Genomic DNA, 22,921 nt, shown 5'->3' on the forward strand with positions numbered 1-22,921 from the left:
GTTTTAAATTTTTTATTATGAAGATCGATTGCCTTTTTTAAATAAAGGAGTTGTCTGACAGTTAAATTGGAATTGCTCTAGGATACATCGTGTGTTTTGCTGTCGTGATGCTTTTCTGTGTGCGCTGTGGCGGTTTGCATTTGTTCTCCGCTCTTGGGCTAAGGGGCGGTGCTCCTGCAGACAAGCAACATTGTTACGCATTGTTATGCCCACAGAGAGAGCAGAGCTCCCCCCGCCCCCCCATGCCGGGCACAAGGCAGCTACTCAATGAAAGGTCGCCGAGAGACTTCAAATTGCTCTCTTCTGACAATCGCGTCCCTCTTCTTCTGTGCCTAGTCATGGTGTGCGTTATCTTGTATCCTTGCAATGTGTTTCCAAGGGTGTGTTTTGGCATCAGAACATCCTTGTTCGTGGGGAAAGGTCAGCATATGGACGTTCAGACATTGGAGGGGGAATCACCGGGAAATTCTATTAAATCCGGACTACGGCGCCAGCTGTGCTTCTGTCATTGTCCAGTTGTTTTAGTCTTCATAGCCACCACTCCAGATCTGTTGTGCTCTCCTCATCTTTCTGGGTTTCACACAGGCCCGTCCCTTTTAGCAAAATGTCCTTTTCCTGCTTTATTGAGATCAAGCCCATCCCACACCTCCGTCCCTTCACAGTCTCACTGTGCTTGGATGGCTCCTCCCCTCTTTAGTCTCCAAAGAGGAAAATGTGCCTCTTCCTACCACAGCTGCCCTTCTGGTCCAGCTCCGTTTATTTTGTACCCTTTCCTGTTGTCCTTTCCGCCACCTGCCCACAAACTTTCTGAAATCAGAGATCTCTTCCTTTGGCCCTCTAGCTGCTTAGGTTGCTTTCCTACTCCTCCGTGTGCCTCGATGGCCACAGCTTTTCAGAGCGTCCCCTCCATGCCTGGCCTTTGGCCTGACGCCCACTCCTGGCCTGTGTGCAGAGCTGTGTGGAGCCTGGTGGGAGGGGCCAGCCCTGGGGGAGGGACTTCAGCCATCGCTTCTAGACGAATCCCCCGCTTCATTCCCTGGGCTTGCAGGGGTGGGCTTCTGAGGAGGGCGGTGAGAGAAGGATCTCTCCTTAGATTGTCATGTTGTCCCCCCCGCCCCCCGGTCTCCTGAATCCGTTGGGGCTCTTACGGTCCCCTCTCCCCACCCGGAACTGGCAGATCTGGTCTGTCTCTGCAGCTGGTCCCGAGGTGACCCACTGCCCTTTGGTTTCTGCAGACACATCCTCTGCTTCTTCGCTGGTCTGTTCCCCACCCACCATCGTCCCCGTCAGACTAGCTTGTTCACCAGCTGCTGTTAGGAGCTTTGTGCCCCACTTCATGAGGGCTTGTACCCACTTCACAAATGAGGGGCAGAAATGAACTGATTTAGCTGAAGTCACACAGCTGGTAAAAGCCCAAGCCTTTGACCTCAGCAATCTGTGTTTTTAAACATTGTTGCATTGCCCTGTTGTAGCTTCCTAGCACTTAAAATTCTTTGAACAGTGAGATAAAATTTTTAGACAAAAAATTTGGATAACATGTTTAAGGACACTGCTAATATGTAATTCATCAGCAGATACAGTGAAGCAGAGTCTGTTCTGATACTATTTTTTAATTAGCAGGAATGGACTTGGTATCCTGGGTGGCTGATGTGGGGAGGCTGTCAGCTCTGGGTGTAGATGGGGAAGCCTGGGACCTCAGGGTCAAAGGTTGCCAGGGTCAGCTTTTGCCTGGAGGCCACGTCTGATGTCATCAGCTGCGTGAGGACAAATCGGAGCATCTTTACTCTGAGGAACTTCTGTGTGATGCGGTTATGTCCATGGGCGGCTTGGTGGGAACATTGCTCTGTTGTTGCCCCTGTTTCCTCATCTGTAAGGTGGGGGTAGAAAGAGCACTGCCGTATCAGGTGGAGACGATACAGCTTGTGCACGTGGCCTCCGAGTTAATGAGTATACAGTGCTTAGAGCATGTTTCAAGGGGCGTGTAAGTGTTGGATGTAAAATAATCATTACTGTTACTGTTAATAGGGACCCAATGGATGCTCGATTTATGGGAGATTGAGAGGGCATGTGCCTGTTCTTATGTGTGTGTGTTGAAACACAACAGGTTCGTTTCTCAGCAGCTCTGCTCCTCGAGGCTTGGGTGTCACGGTGGGAGTGTGATGGGGCGTCGAGTTTGATGCAGTGATGTAGCTGCTGTCGCTGTATTTCGTGGAGCCTGAGGGTGCCGGGCTGCCCTCCTTTTCTACCCGCCTTGGTTCCTTCAGGAAGATCTGCAGGGCCATGGAACTGACGGATCTTCCTCAAGGCCAAGGTGGTGGACATTCTTGGCAGTGAATTTCCTCCTGGAGTTCTATAATACTCCGATTTAGTTCTGTCAAGCCCAGGAACCATGTTTTTGTTATTCTTAATCTGCTTAAATTGGCTGAGTCTTCTTCAAGGCGAATGATATTTTAGTCACCTTAAACTTGCCATTCCTTTACCAGCTCTTTGGCTGTGTTCCATCTTTGCTTGTATATTTCTTTTATTCAGTTTATTGTCCATTTCTGTCTCACTGAGTCTTTTATTCAGTTTATTGTCCATTTCTGTCTCACTGAGTAACGTGTAATACACACTGTGCCTCCTTTGCTCCCTAGCTTGCACACGTTCAGTTGAGCCATTTCTATATTTTGTTATGGAATCGATTTTAACTTATTTTTTTTAACTCAGAGAAGAAATTCATAATAAAATTTAGTATTTAAAGGTATTGCCATTCTTACACTGCTGAAGATGTGTTGTTCTCTTTTTGAATTAGTGCTTTTTAAGTTAACTAATGTTAATAACTAAAACATCTTTTTCAAGAAGCAAAAATGTGATGATTTATTAGGTTTCCAAATCTGGCCAACCATGCGAATCCTAAGCGGTGGGGAGGGAGGCTTTGAAGTGATTATATTCTGCTGTGGTTCCCGTTTTGCCAGTCCCCAGGTGACTGTGACCCCGAGTCAGGTTCTCTGGGTGGTGTGGGTGGGTGGGCAGAGACTCCTCCCTGTTCTGCAGGGAAGGCCGGGCAGGATGCACACAGGGTTCTTGCTCCCCAGCTGCAGGTCTTTTCTCTTTCCTGTATTTTGAGTATGTTGTGGAGCCTTTAAAAAGTGGGTGCCTTTCAATTCTGTTCCCATTTGTTATACTGTTCTTTGACCATGTGAACAGTATTTGAGATGAAAATGAAATTTAAAAAAAGTAGGACGATCATACCCTTAAAACAGAAGAAGCTTCATCTAGAATAATGTGAACTATTCTGCAGGCATAGTTTTAAAAAAATGAAATGGGTGGGTTTGAACATGGATTTCCATGTTTTTCTATGTAAGACCTGAAAATACCCTAACAGGAAGGAATGGGAAAAAATACTTTGTTCTTTTTTAAAAGTATGTTTGCAAGCATTTACTCATTTAATCCCCTAAACTTTCTGAAGTGGGTAGTACACTTGTTCACATTATTGGAGATTTGAGAACTCTGAGCTTCCAGCATGGAAGCACAGAACCTTCAGCAACACAGAAGGTGCTCAACAAGTGTTTACTGAGCGAGGGAAAGTGTCCGAGGTCCGTGACCAGTTAGTGTTTGCAAGAAGGCTGTAATTCTCTGGAACCTGCTACTAAGCCGCATAGTGCTACTTAATAGTCTGGATGTATTGACATCTGGGGTTGGAATCCAACTTGCGCCCTTGCTAGTTACACGACCTTTGGCCACCGGTGGAGCTCACTTTGCCCCGGGGGAATCTGGCAATGCCCACCCTCCCCTTCCGGTCCTTAGGATGAGGGGGGTTGCCCAGTTGCTGACACACTCAGTTACCCAGTTACCCAGTTCCTAACACACAGTTAGCCTGAGGTATGCTAGCTGTTCCTAACGCTGATTGAATGCAGTGTCAGCCGAATACCCGGTGGGTATGGAAGTGTCCATTTTGTTATCTCAGAAGCAGGGTTTATTTCCCTTACGGAAACTGCTACTGCAGCGATTCCAAACCTAGAAACTTCCTTTTGCTCTCCATCATCAGAACTGCCAGCGGCCACAGCCTGCACGAGCCTTCAGGTGGCTTCATTTTCCATGCATAACTGATGTGAAATAGACCTTCCTGTTTGCACTGCCTGCCTGTGTGGCTTCAGCTTATGCCCCCTCGGTTAGGATTAGAGCACTTAACACTGAGGAAAATGAATCCACATTAAACACTCTGCTCTGTCCTCAGCCTCTACTTGAACCCTTCTAGACTTGGGACTCCCTGCATCCATGCCCTCTTTACCTCACGCCCTGTAACAGCATCTGGGGTTACTTTTATCAATCCAGCCGTTGGTGCAGGTGGCCTAAAACTGGTTCATTCTGACGTGTGTTATCTTAAACTATAGACTTGTGCTTTAACTTGTTTCATTTCTTAGTGTAAATGAAAAATACCCCCCACACCCCCTTTTCTGGGAAGAAACTGTAGGTGTCAGCAAGTGGACAGGAAGATTTTTGTTTGTTTGTTTAATAATAAGAGGCTATAGGGCCATACATTTTCTTTGGAGTATATCTGATTATATTTCCTAAGTGTTGATAAGTAGTACTTTGTGTTTCAAAAAATAACCTGGGGCTTCCCTGGTGGCGCAGTGGTTGGGAGTCCGCCTGCCGATGCAGGGGACGCGGGTTCGTGCCCCGGTCCGGGAAGATCCCACATGCCGTGGAGCGGCTGGGCCCGTGAGCCATGGCCGCTGAGCCTGTGCGTCCGGAGCCTGTGCTCCGCAACGGGAGAGGCCACAGCAGTGAGAGGCCCGCGTACCGCAAAAAAAAAAAAACAAAAAAAACCTGGAATTGCATGTTTGGTTTTTTTTTTTTGTTCCATGAATTACTTAGTGTAGTATTTAAAAAATTCTAATATTTTAAATTTAAAATTGGTTACTAATTTTATTGCTTTGGTAATTGAGACTGTGGCTTTGTGCTATTTATATTTGTTAGGAACTTTCTGAGGTTTGCTTTGTGTCTTGATATATCATCAGTTTTTATAAATGTTCCATTAATGCTTAAAAGGAAGATATAGATGAGTTACAAGGTCTGATACAAACCCATTAACTTGATCAATTATGTAATTCCAATCTTCCGTGCTTTTACAGTTTTTCCTACAGAGTACACCAGATGGAGAGGTGTGTGCTCTTCTAGCGCTTTTAGGTTTTTGTGGGACTATTTTCCATGCACGTCTCATAACTTTTGCCTCTTATTCTTTCAATTCAGTGATATTTGAGACATAGAAACTCATGACTGTTACATCTTAATCATTGTTCCACTTAATGCTTTTGCCTTGAATCTACTTTGTCTTATATTAATACTGCTACTCCCTCTTTCCTTTATTTTTATCTGTTGGATATATACCAGATCGGGTTATTTTGAGAGGTGGTATCTTATTTTTTCCCTTAATCTGAGAGACTTTATCTTTAATAGAGGGGAGTTAAATTCATTTGTAATGGCCAGCGTAGCAGGTGAGTTTGGATATACTTCTGCCTTCTTGGTTTTTATGTTTAATGTATCCTTGCCTCACGTGGGGCTTAGGAGGTTTGTGTTTTGTCATGTAGACCGTCTTTTCTTTGGGGTTTCTACAGCGTTGGGAAGATATCTGTTTTTAATTCTACAGTCTGAGAAAACAGCTCCAATTTGTCTGCCATTTGAGTTGTTTTTCTGCCCTTTCTTGTGTCGTTTTTGCCCTTCGCTGCTTTTCTCACAGTTCTGGAGGCTGGAAGTCTGAGATCGGGGTTGGCAGGGTGGACTTCGTTCCCGGGACTCTCTCACCCACTCATCTCGCCGTGGATGGCTGTCTTCTCCCTTTGCCTTCACGTGGTTTTCCCTTGATCTGTGTTGTCTGTACCCTAATGCTTTCTTATAAGAACACCAGTCATATTGGATTAAGGCCACCTTTGTGACCTCATTTTACTTCAACTACCTCTTTAAAGGCCCTGTTTTCAAATCCAGCCACATTCTGAGGTACTGGGGGTTAGGACTTCAACATATGAATTTTGGGGGGACACGGTTTATCTCATAACACCTAACGTCCTGTTAAGGTGGAATTTTAAAAAGTACAATGTCATGGCCACATTTCGTGTGTTTCCATCCATCGCAGTGATCACCAACGATGTGAAATTTGGCCTCTTTGGGAGTCTGTTTAGGTTACTCCAGAGTCCTTCAGGTACAGCTGCAGTACTCTTGGATACTTTCTTGTTTTCTCCACCCTTCTGGAACAATCTGCTGCCCAGATCTACCATCAGATATTTCTTCCAGGAGTCCTGTTTTTTTTAGTGGGAGGTAGTGCCAGATGATCCTAGGTGCCCTGATCTTCGGAAACTTCGTGGCTGGGCCCTTGATCACCACAGTGTGGGAGGCCCTGTAGTGCAGTGGGTGAGGGGTGGGCCCTGGGGGGGGGGCCCTGCTTCCCAGGGCGTCCTCACTCCACCACGCACAGGCATTGCTCACTTGACCCCGGTGAGGGCCCTACGTTCTCTGTACCTGATTTCATCGTCATTGGTGGTCTGTGCTCCGGGAAGTTAAGGACTTCCTCACGATTTTCCACAGCTCTATTTTGAGCACCTAGAACAGGGCCTGGCACATAACTGGCACTTGATAAATATTTGTTCAGTGAATATATCTTTGAATGGAAATGATGGAAGTACTCTCTTTTATGGTAATGGGATGCTTAGGAGATCATGTTTCTAAAATGCTCATTGCTCTCCAGCACTGTGAAGGGTCTGAGATTTCACCTCCTTACAAGCTGACACGTTAGTTGGCCGGTTTCCTGGGAGCTGGTAGAAGACTTAAGACTCGTGGGTCAGAGACAAAAGGCTTTATTACCCACACCAATAGAAGTCACCAAGGTGTCACATTTTCCTGCTCTCCTTGCCTGAGCCCCTATTTTTGCAGGGGACATGAAGACGGAGGGCGAGGTCCGTGTGTGCAGTGGGCTACTTACAGGAAAGCAGCCCCGAGCTTAGGGAACCCGAGTCTTTTATGATGGACAGCAAGCAAGCTTATTCTGGAGGGGATACTTTATCTTCCAAAGCTGATCACTGTACAGACATCCTTGAAAAGACAGTTTGGGACAGCAGGACATGCAGTACTTCTGCTTGTAAGATGTGTAAAAACGCGAGAGACCCATGGAGAATTGTTGCCCAGCAAATAGCACGGATAGATGTAGTCAGGAAGTACTGGTCATGATGGTATTGACGATGATTACCTTTGGTCATTTCCCAGCCTGAACATAAAAAGATTTCTTCTTGTTGCCTTAATCTCATCCTTATTTAATCCTTGTCTTCCCATCTTTTGTTCCAAGATTCCTGGATGTGTATTTTGTGGTTTCTGGCACTTTCGTCATAATTTTGCTTATTAATTTTAAGCTGTGTGTGTGTGTGTGTGTGTGTTAAGTCATAGCCCTTGACTCTGCAATAATCCTCTCTGTGCCGTGTTTTTGGTCTTTGTGGCGTGTAGTGAGCATGCCCACTTCTCCCTTCCTCCCTTCCTCCCCCCTCTTCCTTCCTTCCTTTCCCTCTCTCTCTCTCTCTCTCCCTCCCACCATTCCTTTTTCTTCTCTCCCCTTCCCTTCCCTTTCTCCCCCTTCCCCGTCCCCTTTTCTTTCGAGTGTTGCACAAGTCATTTTGTTTTGCCAGAGGGGCTCCATGTTGAACAAATTAAATTTTTCTTCATCCCCTCTTCCTCTTCTGTTGTTACACTTATTGTCATTTGAATGTGGGTAAGAGCTCATCGTTCCATTATTTATTAATAAGTTCATGAGACCCTTGAAACTTGTGGGACAGTTTCATACTTTACTCCTCAGATTAAGAACACAGACTCCTGAACTGAGGTTCATGAGTTCCTGAATTCCCTTACCTTTGTGGATTTGCAACTTGTAATGCTATCATTTTGATTGATAGATACTTACAAGTAGTAATTTCTGTTAGTCTGATGTGTATTGGTTTTTAGAGTTTAAGTCTTCCAAAAAAGGTAACTGGACAAATGGGTGAGTCTTTAATGTAATTATGTTTAAAATTTTTTTTTTTTTTGCTTAGTTTAGAATATGCAGTAACAAGGATAAAGGACTTAGAGCAATCTGGAAGTAACACGGTTTTCTTACAGTTACACCGAGAAGATGGGGTCCACTAGCCTCTGTTATACCATCATATAGCACATCCTGTCCAGGCAGCGAGCGGGAGTCCAGAATTGCCGTCTTCAACGTGACTGAGCTCTCTCTGTGCCTGTCTCCCTCTGAGTCTGTATCTGTGGATGCTGTTCTGCTGCAGCAGGGGTGTGAGTTAAAGATCCCAGGTCCTGGCAACTATTTCATGAAACTAAGGGGGAAAGTAAGTTACTCTCAATGGCCTCCTCGAGTTGCAGTTGTGGTCATAAACTTCTTGGTGCCTCTGTTTTTCCAGCAGATTTAAAACTATATTGCCTCTTTTGGGGGTGTGCGGGAGTTGCTTCAAACTGTTAGGTGTACTATTGTTGAGCGAGCTGTTTCTTGTGAGGATTTTTTAAAAAATAAATTATGTATTTTATTTATTTATTTTTTGGCTGTATTGGGTCTTCATTGCGGTGCGCGGGCTTCTCATTGCGGTGGCTTCTCTTGTTGTGGAGCACAGGCTCTAGGCACGTGGGCTTCAGTGGTTGTGGCGCACGGGCTTATTTGCTCTGCGGCATGTGGGATCTTCCCGGCCCAGGGCTTGAACTCGTGTCCCCTGCATTGGCAGGCAGATTCTTAACCACTGTGCCACTAGGGAAGCCCTTCTTGTGAGGATTTTTAAGCCGATTTTCTATCAGCTGCACCTTGGCTGGAACCACCTTTATAGAAGTGTGGTTTACTCTTCAGTTCCTCAGAGTGCCTTGCCGGTCCTAACTTGTCCCCGATTTATGTCTGGTGACTGTAACACTGCCTGTGTTTGAAGTTATCCCAGATATTAAGGAAGTGAATGAGTTTTAGTTTTTCCCCCTATAAAGTTGATGGTGGAATCTAAAATGAAATCCACAAATTCTCTTTGACTCTCAGTGTCTTTTTCAAACACTCTTTTCTATCTACTACTTAAACTCTCAGTATTCACATGATATAGTTCCTAATCTCTACGTTGTGTCTTGTCAGTTGAATATATTCAGATGGAATTTTAATATAAATTATTATTTTTGTTCTGTTGTTGCCTATGAAGACTTAGAAATCCTGGGAAATTGAGAGTACATTTTCTTTCTCTAAATATTCAGAAGGGGAGTTCCTTTAATAATTTTGATCTTGCCTACAGTGGTTTTGTTAAATTTATATTTAGAAACAGAGTCCTTATTTGGCATCTACTTTGCCCCATTTTGAGAGTTTATTTGAAAAGAAGCAGTTGATGTGTTCTGGCTAGTATTTGAAGAAAGTAACTGATTCATTCAACTTCAGGAAATATAGCAAAGAGAAGAGAAAGCATCGTAGAGGTCTCAGTTTGTGGTACATGAACTGAAAGCATAGTTGGGGCTTTCTCTACAGAGAATCCTGTCTCTGAACAATGAACAAACATAGGGTGCTGGCTCTTTCACATTTAGAGCGATGAGACCTTAGGCCCCGCGTGCTGAGGCTCGCGTTCTGTTAGCAGTGAGTGACCCTCTGCTTCCCTTTATTTTTTCTGCTCACCAACCTCAGGGCTTGATGTGTGCAGGTGCCGCTCTCGGGCGTGGCGGCAGCTTGGGTCTGCGGGCCTTCTGTGGCGGGCGGAACCGATCGTCCTCTCCCCTCCCTGCGCTTGCGCAGGCTCCGGGGGCCGAAGCGGGACGTGGGAAGAGCTGCAGCATCAGGACTGCCTCTGCGCCGGCTCCTCCGGGGACGGGGACGGGTGGGAGGGGAGACGAGGGGACGCGGGAAAGCAAAGGGCGAGAGGAGGCCCTCGAGAAAGGTGCCAGGGAGGGGAGCTGTGCTGTCGTGGACCCTTCCTGCCCAGCCTCGGCTGCCACTGTGTGAGCAGAACTGTTCTAGGTCAAGTGACAGAAGTCTGACCTGAATCCTAAAGACAGTGTCACATCCCTCAATCAGGTCGCAGACTGGAGCCAGTTTGTGGACCCAGAGCCCTCCGACGGAGGGGAGGCCAGCTCCTCTCGAGGAGGGACCCCAGCCCTCTGCCTGAAATTGGTGCCATTAGTCTGTCCCCAGCCTTGGCCAGAGAGACCTGCGGCCTTTCACTAGGGTAACTGTGTATTAGGGAAAAGGAAATAGTTGGGTTTTTCAGGCTCTGAATTGATCCTAGTTCCAGGACACCCTGGCCCTGACCTGACACTAACTCCAGGAGACCCCAAATGTCACTGGTCAGAGTAGGGGCTTACGCAGGTCAGATGATCATGGGATTTTCCCTTAGGTCCCCTCCCGGTGGGCCCAGCGGGTCCCTGAGTGCATCCTGGGGTTATTTCCCCCACTCTGGAATGCCTGCTTGAATAGACATAGCGGCTGAGACAGTCCCCACGTTGGTTCCCTGACCTGCGGAGTGAGGGCTGTGATGGTGAGAAAGGCCAAGTGGAAACTACTAGAACCACCTCTCCTGGGGAAAATGGTGACCCAAGAGGACACCGCCTTCCTGGGGGGACCGTGGAAGTTCGCGCCTCTGCCAGAGGAGGTGACTCCGGTCAGTCCCCGTTCACCGCGCCTGCTCAGCCTGCGCGGAGAGCCTCAGGGTCTTGGGGGCGCCAGGGCGTTACTGTGAGCTCAGCCGAGTGGGGCTGCTGGCAGCTGCTGCACAAGGCGTGAGCACATAAGCGCCTTCCCTGCGATTCAGCCCTGACCCTGGCAGGTGCTTTTCCTTTACACCTGTCGGTGAGGGCCGCCAGCCAGAAGCAGCGAGCTGCGGGGCCAAGGCCGCTGGTTCCCCGCCGCGGTCCCGCCGCGGGGGAGTGTCAGCTCTCCAGCCCGGGGCGGAGCTCAGTGGGCCGGGATCTCGACCCCCGTTCCCTTCACGAGACACCACGCTGGTCTGTTACGTGGATGAGATGCTGCTGGGCCCGTCCCGTGCTCTGGACTTCAGTGGTGAGACGTTTGCACGTCACAGGGAGGGAGAGAAATCTGACTACAATTTGGAGGCCTTCTACCGCAGTGAAATCCTTCGGGTCCCGCGGCGCGGGCTCGTCAGGATACCCTCCGAAGGTGAAGGGTAGACTGTTGCGTCCGACCCCTCTTACAGCCACAGCAGACACACACCTGTCAGCCCCTTTGCACTTCGGAGGTAATGTAGTCTTCCTCTGTGTGTGCCACTCTGGCCCATTTACCGAGCGGTCGGGAAAGTTGCGGGTTCTGAGCGGGGCCCAGAACAGGGGGAGGCGCTGCAGGGCGTCCAGTTCCGCGCACACTCCTCTGCCAGTTGGGCCGCACGGTCCAGCAGACGCCACGTCCCTGAAACGTCAGGGACGGGCAGGGATGCAGTTCGGAGCTGTTGGTGGGCAGTGCTGCGTCGCAGCACAGGCGCCGACCAGCAGAGCCTCGCCACGCCCCACCGAAAACTCCTCTCCTCTTGAGAAGCGCGCGAAGCAGCTCTTGGTCTGCTCCTGGCCCCCAGTCGAGGCTGAGCACTTCACCACAGCCCGCCAGCTAACCGTGCAGCCCGAGCCGGGTCTTATCTGCTCCATCGGCCGGGAGGCTGGGTGTGTACGACAGCACCCCGTCTGCAGCTGGAGCCGGGATATGCAGGTGGGCCGAGCAGGCCTGGGGGCACAGAGAAGTCACGTGAAGAAGGGGCCCGAGTCCCCATGGGCCACCTCCTTACGCTGCCCCCTCACCGCCTTCCGCCTGTGGCCTCCTGAGGAGCTCCCGGTGGTGGGTGATGGAGGAGGAGAAGACTTGGGCCTGTAAGCCCGCCAGGTCGGGGGTCGAGCGGCACCGTGGCCCTTCCTGGGAGGAGCAGTGATGAGCGGCGTCCCTCCTGGCGGGCAGGACTTTGAGCTGTGCGCCTGGCGGTTCCCCGTGCTTGCAAGGAAGAATGGCCAGGTGTGCAGTTATGTGCTGGCCTACCTCTGTGGCCAGTGGTTTGGCCTGACGGTCAGGGGCTTGGAAGGAACCTGATTGGAAGGTTGGTGACAAGGCAGTGTGAGGACGAGGTATGTGGATGGACCTCTCCGAATGGGCAGAACCAGGAAGATATGATGTCCATCTGAGTGCCCACCGAAGGGTGATCTCAGCAGAGGAGGATTTTCATGATCGAGTGGACAGGTGGTCCGTCCTGTGGCTCCTGGTCAGCCTCTTTCCCAGCCACCCTGTCCTCGCCCGACGGGCTCATGAGCGAAGTGGCCGTGGTGGCGGGGATGGGGGAGATGTGTGGGCCTAGCAACGTGGGTCTGTGCTCACCAAGGCTGAGAGCCCAGTCTGCTGGCAGCAGGGACCATACTGGGCCCCTGATACGGCACCGTCCCCCGGATGACCAGTCAGCTCCCTGGCAGCACTGTGATTGCTCTGGACCACTTCCCTCACAGAAGGGCAGCGTTTACTGCACTAGACGCTCGCTCGGGGTATGGGTTTGCCTTCCCTGCGAGCCCGCCCCGCTGTGCATGGACGCACAGAGCTCCTCTCTCCCGTCGCGGCTTTCCCTGCGGCACCGCTTCTGCTCAGGGCACCCCCTTCACAGCACATGAGGTGCCGCCGTGGCCAGGCTCGTGGACGCCACTGGGCTCACCATGTTCCCCGTTCCCCTGAGCAGCCGACTTGACAGAACAGTGGAATGGCCTGTCCCAGGCTTGGTCACAGAGCGGCTGTCCCCTGCAGAGCTGGGGCTCGGTTCCCCAGGATGCCCTCTCTGCTCTGAATCTGCTCCACCTTGTGCTGTTTATTCCATGATAAGGATTCATGGGTCCAGGAATCGGGATAGAAATGACAGTGGCACCCCTCACTGTTACCCCTGGTGACCCATCAGCAAAATTTTTTTTTCTTTTCCTGTGACCTTATGCTTTGCAGCCTAGAGGTCTCAGTTCCAGAGAGAGGGATGCTTCCAGCAGGAGACACAGCAGTGACCCCACTGAACTGAAGTTAAGACTCACCGGCCACTTTGGGCTCCTCAGGCCTCTGAGTCAACAGGCCCAGAAGGGTGTCACGGGGTTGGCGGAGTGATTGACCCTGACCACCGGGCTGGACAGCTGCTCCGCAGTGGAAGAGTGGAAAAGCACAGCAAAGCCACGCAGGCAGGACTGTTCATGTCCCAGACCCTTCAGAAGTGAAGGTTTCGGTCACCCCACCAGGTAAAGAACCACGACAGGCTGAGGTGCTTGTTGAAGACAAAGGAATATGGATGGGCAGTGAGAGAAGATAGTTATAAGTACCAGCTGCAACCCTGTGACCAGTCACAGAGCAAGGGCTGTAACTGTCATGAGCATTTCCTCCTTACTATCTATCTATCTATCTTTTCTTCCCTTTCTGATTCCCTTATCTTGTAGCTTAAGATGTACTGACTTGATATCATAGTAGTTATGTGTTATTAATTTTATATCATAGTATTCAGCTTATGGGACATCAAGGAGGAGAGCGTCACTCAAGTACTTTACCTCCTCTCCCGGGGAAAGGCTAGATCATTTTCAGTTGTACTTAGGATAGTTGTATCATGTTAGGCTGGATTATGACTTTGTTATTATCTGCATTAGGAGATTAATTCTGGTTTAAGGAGAGGTGATGCCTCTGGGCGCCATCTTGACAAAGGCTGCACTTGTGTTGGTGAATCCTGTGCATCAACTTGACTGGACCAAGGGTGCTCAGACATTTGGTCAAACGTGATTCTGGTGTTTCTGGATGAGGTGAACATTGACCATGTAGGCTGAGGAAAACAGGTGACCCTCCCCAGTGTGGTGGGTCCCGTCCCATCAGTGGAAGGACTGAGTAGAACAAAAAGGCTGACCCTCCTGCAAGTCAGAGGGAACCCCTTCTGTCAGGTGGCCTTGAGCTGGGACAGCAGTCTTTTCCTAACTTCAGACTCAGCCTGAAGCATGGGCTCTTCCTGGGTCTCAAGCCTAGTGGCTTTTGGACCGGAACTACCCATCGGCCCTCCTGGACCTCCAGCTTTCGCGCTGCCCACCTTGGAACTTCTCAACCTCCTTAATTATGTGAGCTGTTTCCTTGTAATAACTCTCTCCATTCACACACACACACACACACACACACACATACACACACACACACTCACACACCCCTCCAGCTGGTTCTGTTTCTCTGGAGTGCTCTGGCTGATACAGGCTGTCTAGTTCTTGCCTCTCCTATGCTTGAGAATCCCGTCTGACGTGACTCGGTTTGGGCCTCTGACTTCATTGGTGATTCTTTTTCTCCCTGAAATGTCAGGCATCAGATGTTTTCTCAGGTATCATCTGAGAAGGCAGATACATGACTTTACACCCTTCCCCTGGCATCTTTCTAGTCCCTGTTCATTGTTGGGATAGTTTCTTATTGTCCTATGAGCCACACATCAGTATCACCATCATTCAGTATCACCAGCCGAGCCTCCGAGGCACGACCTCAGTCTTGATGGACATCTTAAGAGCCTTCCCAGACTCTCCTCACGACAGCTTCACATCAGCGCTGTGGTGCTGGAGAAAAGCGAGAAAGAGCGTTTTCTCAGTCGATGGGCTGTTGCTCCTCTAATCTTTATTCTTAGATGGTCACAGAGCAGGTGGGGTGGTAGAGACGGTGGCCGTGGGCACACGGAGTGGCAGGGATGGAGCGAGACTGCAGTGGCCCCAGAACCCAGAGACCAGGGCGGAGTTCCGTGCTCCTGGGAAGCTAGGGGGGCATGTGCATCGCCTCCTCAGCCCAGGGCCACATTTTAGACGTAACTGATCCAGTGGGTCTCAATTCTGACCGCGTCTCAAAGCACCAGGAAGGGCTGTGTGTGTGTGTGTGTGTGTGTGTGTGTGTGTGTGTGTGTGTGTAACATGAAAACCTAGTACCTTGGATTCTGTCAGTTGTACCAGGAGTAATTTTACTAGCAATACATGTGACTATTTTAAGTATGAAGTTTAAAGCTCTTCTAACACAGAAACACAAAAACAAATTTACTCTTTTCTGTGAAGCAATCATTTTCTGCTTGCTCATGGAAGACACACAGTTTTAAGCCCCAGAGGTATAAGAAAAAAAATTATGGGAAAGAACTTTGTGAACAGATGTCTATTATTTGATTTTGGCTGCAGAAAACCACAGGCTTAATTTGTGGAACACTGGTGTTCCGTGGGAGGAGAATTTGAGAACCACTAAAAACTTGTCTGATCGGTTCCTTTTCACCAGAGCAAAACTTGGCCTCTGTACACCGTGTCTTACTCAAGATTTCAAGGTCACGTAGCTGCAGGCAGAACCATGACTAGAGCTCAGATGCCCACACTGTCAGGTGTGCTTTCCATCTTTGGAAAATGGGCTTCTTTTCTTTTTTCTTTTTTAAATCAGCCTAGAATATATATCCTGGTGTGGCTCTGGGGCCAGTATAGTCTCAAGAGGTTTTGCCTCTGAAAGCAGTGACCTTATCAGGCATAGACAATTTCCTGTGTCATTAAGATGTTCCTTGGCAGTATATTATTTTTCTTGGTGAATATACTGCGGTGTAAAACACGCACACAGAGCCAGCTCTCTGTTTTCCTGAGTGAATTAGCTGTATTGTAGCTTATCTGTGGCAGATCTCGCTTTTAAGTTTATTGACAGTGACTCCTGTCATTAGTGACTTGCTTGGTTGAGGTCTTGGCTTTCATTTTATTCTGCCTTTTTTTGCAGCCTGAGTCACAGCCAGGAAGTCCTTTGAAACCAAACCCTTATTTGTGTTTCAGGGAGAGTTCGGGAAATGGTAACTGCTTAAAAGGGTGCTTTGGTTTCTCCGTCGAGGTCCTTCATTTTTTTCAGTCGCCTGATGTGAGATCTTGTTCTGTCCAAGAGAAGTTGTCCACAGGGCATGGGGGGGGGGGACGCGGGGTCTCCCCAGCCTCCTCTGGGTCAGCATTTCACGGCACAGCTTTGTTATGATGTTGAAAATGAATTTCCAGATCCTCAAGTACACCTAAATGGAAACAAAATCCTCAAAGAAACACGTGGAAGCTCCCTGCAGCTTTCCTGGATCCTGTCCTCTGCCCGGTTGGTAAATCCTGTCCCAGTGCTGTAAGCGTTCAGGCTGGTGGCCACAGTAGGTGCTCTGTGAACACCTGCTGTCACTCATGTCGTTCAGTGCTGTGTAAATAGCTTGCTTCAGTCGATGAGTGAAACCCATACATAGAATTAGAGACTGGAGTCTAAAATTATCTTAGCATAATGTTTTGGACAAAGTTTATTAAAAATGTCTCAAAGAGGGGTAGAGTGTGCTTTGCAAGAATCACAGTAGAGATTTAGGGAAGAGGACATTTATTAGAATATTTGTCATCTGTGTTGGCTTAGTAAACTGAGTTGTCTTTACAGAATTAATTTAAATATACATATCTAAATTAGTTAATTTGGAGTTGGGCTCCTTCTGTCTGAGATGGTTTCCGTGTAAATCAAGTGGGGTCATCATGGTGGTCACCCTCAGGGCTTCCTGAAGGTTAAGGAGGGAAACTGTGGCGACACACGAGCGGCAGCTGGCCGTCGATGTCTGCCCCGTCGTCACTCTCCTCCCGGTGCAGAGTCTCTGTCCGCAGTTCACCCTTCCCACAGTTCGGATGTGGTATGTGCCTAAGCTGCACTTTATAGAGATAAAAACTACTGCAAAAATCTTTCAGAAAATACAGTACTGCCTGTTTTTTAATAGGTAGAGAAGTTTACATTTGTCTTTTAAAATTTATTTTAAAATATGTTAATTTTAGGCTTAAATAGATCATAGTTGCCTCCTCTTAACTTTAAAAGAATTGAATTATATTTGTGGTTAAATCATTGTTTGTTGGCTTCCTTGTTCATTTACACTCCTATGCGTGGGGTTAATATACTGTGACTAAAACTGCATGTTTGTACGTATTCCTTACAAAGACTTTTAAAAAATAACTTTTTGGCCTACATTTAATATATATATCCTCAAAGTTGGGCTTTGTTTAACTTAACAGATGGTAGAGAGATTTTGGTTGTATTTTGTAAAGTGTCAAAATTCTAAAATCTTGAGGGCAGGTGCGATCAGTTTGTTCTGAGTACGGCCAGGGACCTTTGTCTGTGATTTTGCTTCTCCAGAGCGTTTAACTGTTGATCCTCTCTCTGTCCCCACTCTTGTTTTCCATGACTTCTTTTCCTGTAGGGCTAACTTAGAAGATTCTTGATATAAGTGGCTGGGTTTGTCACAAATAACTAAGGACTTGGGAAGGACCACCTCACTCCCTGGGCAGTCTAGGGAATTGATTAAGGTGGACACACTGAGGGAAAGACGTATCCATTTGTGCCAGTTGGAGAAGGAAGAGCCACAGTGACCGTATCTGGATGTACTGGTTTGAGGGAAGGTTAGGGAGTCATCGGAAGGGATCCTGCTAAGCCCTCAGCCCCGCTGTTTTCCCCTCCCAGTGAAGGAAAGGCAGGGCAGTGGTCTTAGTACCGTCAAGTGGTCAGCGGGTGGCCAGTGGGGATTTTTGCTGAAGAGTGACCAGCTGTGATCTGTGATTTTTCCCGAGGCTGCAGTTTCCTACGTTGAGGTCCTCTGAGGCATTGTCACATGGGGAGCACCCTTTTATTTTGGCATCAAGGTGGTATGGATTTGAGGTTGATTGGAAATTTTGCTTCATATTTCTTCTTCACTTTTCAGGGGAAGAAAAAACCCAAACAGTTGTTACAAGGACATTTGTGCTTTACTTTTGTGTTCTGTTCTCACCAGACCCTAGAAAATGTTTTCTTCGTATAAATTAAGGCTCCCTCTCAGAGGAGTTATTTGAATGTGAACTGAGACAGCCTTTTGGTTTCTGTTTCCATCTAAGTCATGTATGTTTTTTGTTTGTTTTTTAACATTCCTAGTACTATGAAGGGCAAAAAGGATTTGGAACCAGCAAGGTGATGAAGAGGCCACTGTGGGAGCTGAACTTGAAAGAAGGCGCTTTCAGGAGGAGGGAGGCGTGGATGTGGTTTGGGGGCTGAGGTTCGTTTTCGTTTCAGTGATCATTTTAGAGACAGTAGTGAATCAGAGCTGTATCAGGCAGGCAGGCCTCAATGTGCGTTTCCAACAGAGCTGTGTCTCCTGGATACACAGCCAGGCCAGCACAGACGGTCTGTTTGTTCTGCTTCTACGTTTTCCCCTTGCCGGGCGAACGGATCCTGCTGATCGGTGCCAGCGCCGGTTTAGACTGAAACACATAATTGTATTGGGTAATAGAGGAATTTAAAAATTCCTTTTTTTTCCCCCTGTGGCTCTCTTTCACAAAGCAGGCTAGTGGTGAAATACTTTTGCAAGCGTTCCCGTTCATCTCTGACTGAAGCAAGATGCGTAGTGGCTTGTGGTTTCCTAATTACCGAAGCCCTAATTTCTTTGGCAAGTCTGTCCTCTGTCTGTAGATTTCCTTTTGGCGCAAAAAGATTTGCTCACACGACAAGATGAGCACCTTCGGTCGAGCCAGCATTTGTGTGCTGAGCTTCACCGAGGGACGGGGGATCTTTTGTATCCAGGGCGCCGGATCAGCTGTCCTCGGTCAGTGGGCTGAGACGTGGAGTTTGACCACGTGCTTGTTTCTTGGCTCACTTGAAACGAACCTGAGACTGACAGCTCCCATTCCACCACAGAAATGACCGTACCATAGTGTCCTTGTTCAGAAAGAAGGCAAAGAATGTAAACATGCTTGCGCCCCTGAGCACTGTGTCTTAGCGGAGTTCTCTCCAGAACCTTGCTGCCCGAAGCCTGGTTCACAGCTGTGCAGAGTCTCGGCCCCGCCCAGCCCCGTGGGATCAGAACTGGCTTTTGAACAAGATGTCATATTATTTGGATGCACAGTAAAGTTTGAGAAGCTCTGCTCTGGAACGTCTTGAGGCTCTGAAGACAACCTGTGCTCTACTGCTATTACAGAGAGAGTTGTTAGTGGTTCATCACTCATTTCTGCACTTTACACAACAGCAAAATCCCTCTGAAATACAAAGGAATAAAGGGTTATTGTGTGCATAGGTAGGGAAAAAAATCTGAATTAGTTCAGTGTTTTTCTTTAATAATAACAATTTGGGGATAGTTTTATGTTCTCTTTGGCAAGTTTAGCAACGTGGGCAAAGCTCTGGTGTTTGGTTCTTATTTAAAACTCTGAGTGCTTTTTGCTTTCTTCTCATTTTAATAGGACATTGAAGAAAGTATGGGTTGCTATTTGGTGTGTGAAAGGAAAACAGAAGCATGTTCGGTGTAGAAATTAGAAAGCTCTCATGCAGAGAGACAAAATAATATCTACTCCTAAATCTATCTATCTTTTTTTTTTTTTTTTAAACAGTGATGTTTTGAATCATATTCTCTGTTCCTCACCTGACTTTAGGGTAAGAAGAAGGTAGTTTATTTTGCTGGTCACATTATGAAACTTAAAATTTTTTTATTAAGAAAAAACCAAAGTATCAATACAATCTTACTTTAATAGTTATCAAAGACATGTTCTAAGAGTATGTTTTAAAAAACCAAAGACTTTTTATTTTATTGTGAAAATCAGTTTTGGTTGTGTGCCTAATTCTCGTTAGTTCATATGTTTATTTCATCGTTTATTTATTGGGCATATGCCATGGGATAACGCTGCGAGGCATGGCCCTCTCTCTTCTAGGACTTAGAAGTCTTCATTACAGTTTCTTAATAAAAAGAGATCAATACCATTTTATTAGTAAGAGAATTTTTTCAGGTTGCAGTAATAGGAACATACATATAAATAAATTACCTCAGAATTCATTTTGAGTGATTTCTCTGCGCCTAGTATTTATCTTTCACACTTTGCCTTGAAACTGTGAGTTGTAAGTTGTAACACAACTATATGTTGTGTTATGGGGGAAGCAGTTTTTAAGGTACTGAACCATATATTTGATTTTCTAAGCCCTCTGGCAGAAAGCAGTAGGAACTGAGAAGATTTAAAGAAAAAACACTATACCATCTATGTAGCTTTTTCTTAACATTTAGCAACAACTTGTTAAGTATCTTACCTTCCTTGAATCTTAAAAAAAAGTAATCCTAATACTTCTAATAAATGCCAAAAAACTTTAAATTTTCTTTTGTGATTGGTTTATTCTTTATAGCTCTTTGATTTTGTAAGTAGGTTGGTCTGTTGTATTTGGTTTCGTATACCTCAGTTTCAACTCACATTTGTAAAATCTTCACAAAAACACCTTTCAGCAGAAACATGGATCCTCACCCTCCACTGTGGGAGAGAGCAGTTAGATGGAGCTGTCGCTTAGGAGGAAACTGGCATCAGGGCTCCTCCTCACACTTCATTTTTCTTAAGGATATGGGTTTCCCAAGTGCTCCATTAATAGCAACTCCTGTGCACATGGTGCCTGAATTTGAAAAATTTAAAGCAATTATGTTCTTCTTATCTTCTGCTTGGGACACACTAGTCTTCTCCTGTCGGTCAGAGGCAATTAGGCTGAAATGCTGAGGTGTCATCTATTGGTGGTAAGGAAGTGAAATGTTTCCTTTTACGTGAGAGATGTCCAGAATCAATTTGGGGCATTTGGTCACAAGGTTTGGCCACAAAAGATATATACCCAGAGGGTAATTACCTTTCACGTCAGTCTGTTAATCTACTTAATTTTTGGAACCTGTCCAAGTTTTTGATTTCTCAATTGTCAAAACTAAGAGAAAAAAAAAACATTGTGTTTTTTGTACTTTCTCGTCTCCTTTTTTTTTTTTTTTTTTTGTGGTATGCGGGCCTCCCTCTGCTGCGGCCTTTCCCGTTGCGGAGGACAGGCTCCGGACGCGCAGGCTCAGCGGCCAGGCTCACGGGCCCAGCCGCTCCGCGGCATGTGGGATCCTCCCAGACCGGGGCGCGAACCCAGTTCCCCTGCATCGGCAGGCGGACGCGCAACCGCTGCGCCACCAGGGAAGCCCTCTCGTCTCCTTTTGTGTTTTGTCTGTTAAGTATAATTATTAAGATATAGTAGGGAGAAACCTGGTTATACATAAACTTTTAATGGGTGATAACATATCCCTATGGTTTGAATCATCTGCATTATATCATGTTGGGCACACAAAGCCTCATTTAAAGAAGTTTGTTTCTTTGTCAGCATTTATGGAGTACTGCCAGTTTCGTGGGAGGACCAGAGAATGAGCATCTCTTGAGGAAGAGCCTCACCTCTGGTTTGGGAAAGTATTTAAAAAATGAAGTATAGTTACATACATTATGAGTTGAAAAAAAATAAAGAAATGTTATGAGAATCGATTAAAGTAATCAGTCTCTTTAAGGTTTACTATGAGGTCGAGCCACATGAAATAGGTAAAAAACTGTAGGTAAACTGTTGAATACATTTCATATGGTTCAACCTATTACAGGGCTCTTTGGAATTGCCTGGTTTGGTCGAAGCTAAACTTTAAAAAGAATTAAAAAAAATTTTTTTTTTTTGCATCTCCTCAATAAGAGGCTTTTATTGAACTTGGCTTTAGCCAGGTAAAATGCAACTCAGGGTTGGGTATGGCCAGAAGTTCAGGTCCTTAGTGATAAATAGTTTGAAAAATTCAGTTTTTACCCTCTTCATTCATGTAATTACATGTTAGTGCATGCATTTATTGATATGCTGTTTGTCTAATACTATAAACGTAGAATTAGTTGAAAGAACAAGTTTTAAGTGGCATGGATGTTGAGTGTGGCCTAAGTTTAGGTGGAAAAAATCTTTTTCTGAATTTGAGTTGGAAAAGAGTTGGTACATACTTGTGGTCCTTGACTTCCTTTCCTATTTTATGTGCCAAAATCAGAATTATAGATTCTAACCACTTCCTAGTATCTTAATTTAATTTTGAGTATAAGAGTGCTTTTCAAGCCTTGTTTTTGTGTTAGTTAATGAAAATCATTAACAGAAATCTGAACAGAACAGAAAATTTATTTAATATGCCGTTTTGATATTGAATAGAATTTCTGAAATAGAAGTAAAAGATTTCCCAAATAGGATCATTGTATGTATTCACAACCATTTTCCCTTTTAAGTCCAGAGAAATGTGGACTGGGCCAGCATCTCAAGAGGAGAGACTAAATATCCTGTATGTTTTAATTTCCACTTTTTTGTGTCTAAAATCTACCATGAAATATCAAATCTTTTTATTTGGATTTTTAGTAAATGTGATTATGACTTGGATTTGTATGTGTCATTGGGAAGGACAGAGAACACTTACATATGAGAACATACAAGCAGCCTTAATAAATACTCTTCTTACCTTTTGTACAGAGTGTTACATGGATGAGGCAGAAATCAAACTGTAGAAAGTCTCTGTCATCACGTCCTCCCCAGTGCACTCTCCTCCCCCCAGAACTCAGGGTTTGGCGCGTCTTTTCAGAAATACGTTGATGCATATACCAGTGCGCATCCTTTAAAATTTGCATAAATGTTATATTCTACATAGAAATCCGCCCCTTGCTGGACTAAACGTTCTTGTTCATATAAAGTATAAAACTGGGTAAAAAGTATGATGTTGATATCTCGTTTTGATTTATATGTATTTCATTTTGAGTAGGGGTTCAATATCTCTGCATATGTATTTATTATCTATTTATATGTATATTTTCTGTTAACTACCTGTTCACAGCTATGTCTTTTTTCCTACTGAACTATTTGTTTTTCTTCTTAGACATGCTTTTTCTATAGGTGGACTTTAGCTCTTTGTATCATATTGAAGATAATTTTTCCCCTCCATTTTCTCATTTGCTTTTTAACTATTTGGTATTTTTTGGCCCTAAAGAAATTTTTAATTTTTCTGTAGTCAGTCATCAGTCTTTTCCTTTATGATCTGGATATTGTGTCCTGCTTAACGTGTTCCTTGCTCTAGGGTTATAAATACATCTATCTATCCATTCTAGTATTTTTATGATTTCGTTTTTAAGCTTTGTTGTGCCT

At 46.1% G+C, this 22,921-nt stretch overlaps 1 protein-coding gene across 5 annotated transcripts in view; it reads left to right on the forward strand.

The window, feature by feature from the left end:
- GMDS (GDP-mannose 4,6-dehydratase) overlaps positions 1-22,921 on the forward strand; it is a 519,944-nt gene that overhangs the window by 49,868 nt on the left and 447,155 nt on the right. Inside the window, exon 2 of one of the 5 annotated variants that reach the window (XM_055080169.1) lies at positions 12,929-13,209. The exons of the other annotated variants lie outside the window; for them this stretch is intronic. The gene's annotated coding sequence lies outside the window, so the exon portion shown is untranslated. The remainder of the gene's footprint in view (positions 1-12,928; positions 13,210-22,921) is intronic. 5 annotated transcript variants of the gene reach the window in all.

This window comes from Physeter macrocephalus, chromosome 18, assembly GCF_002837175.3.
Source record: "Physeter macrocephalus isolate SW-GA chromosome 18, ASM283717v5, whole genome shotgun sequence".
In the NCBI taxonomy this organism is placed as follows: Eukaryota; Metazoa; Chordata; class Mammalia; order Artiodactyla; family Physeteridae; genus Physeter; species Physeter macrocephalus.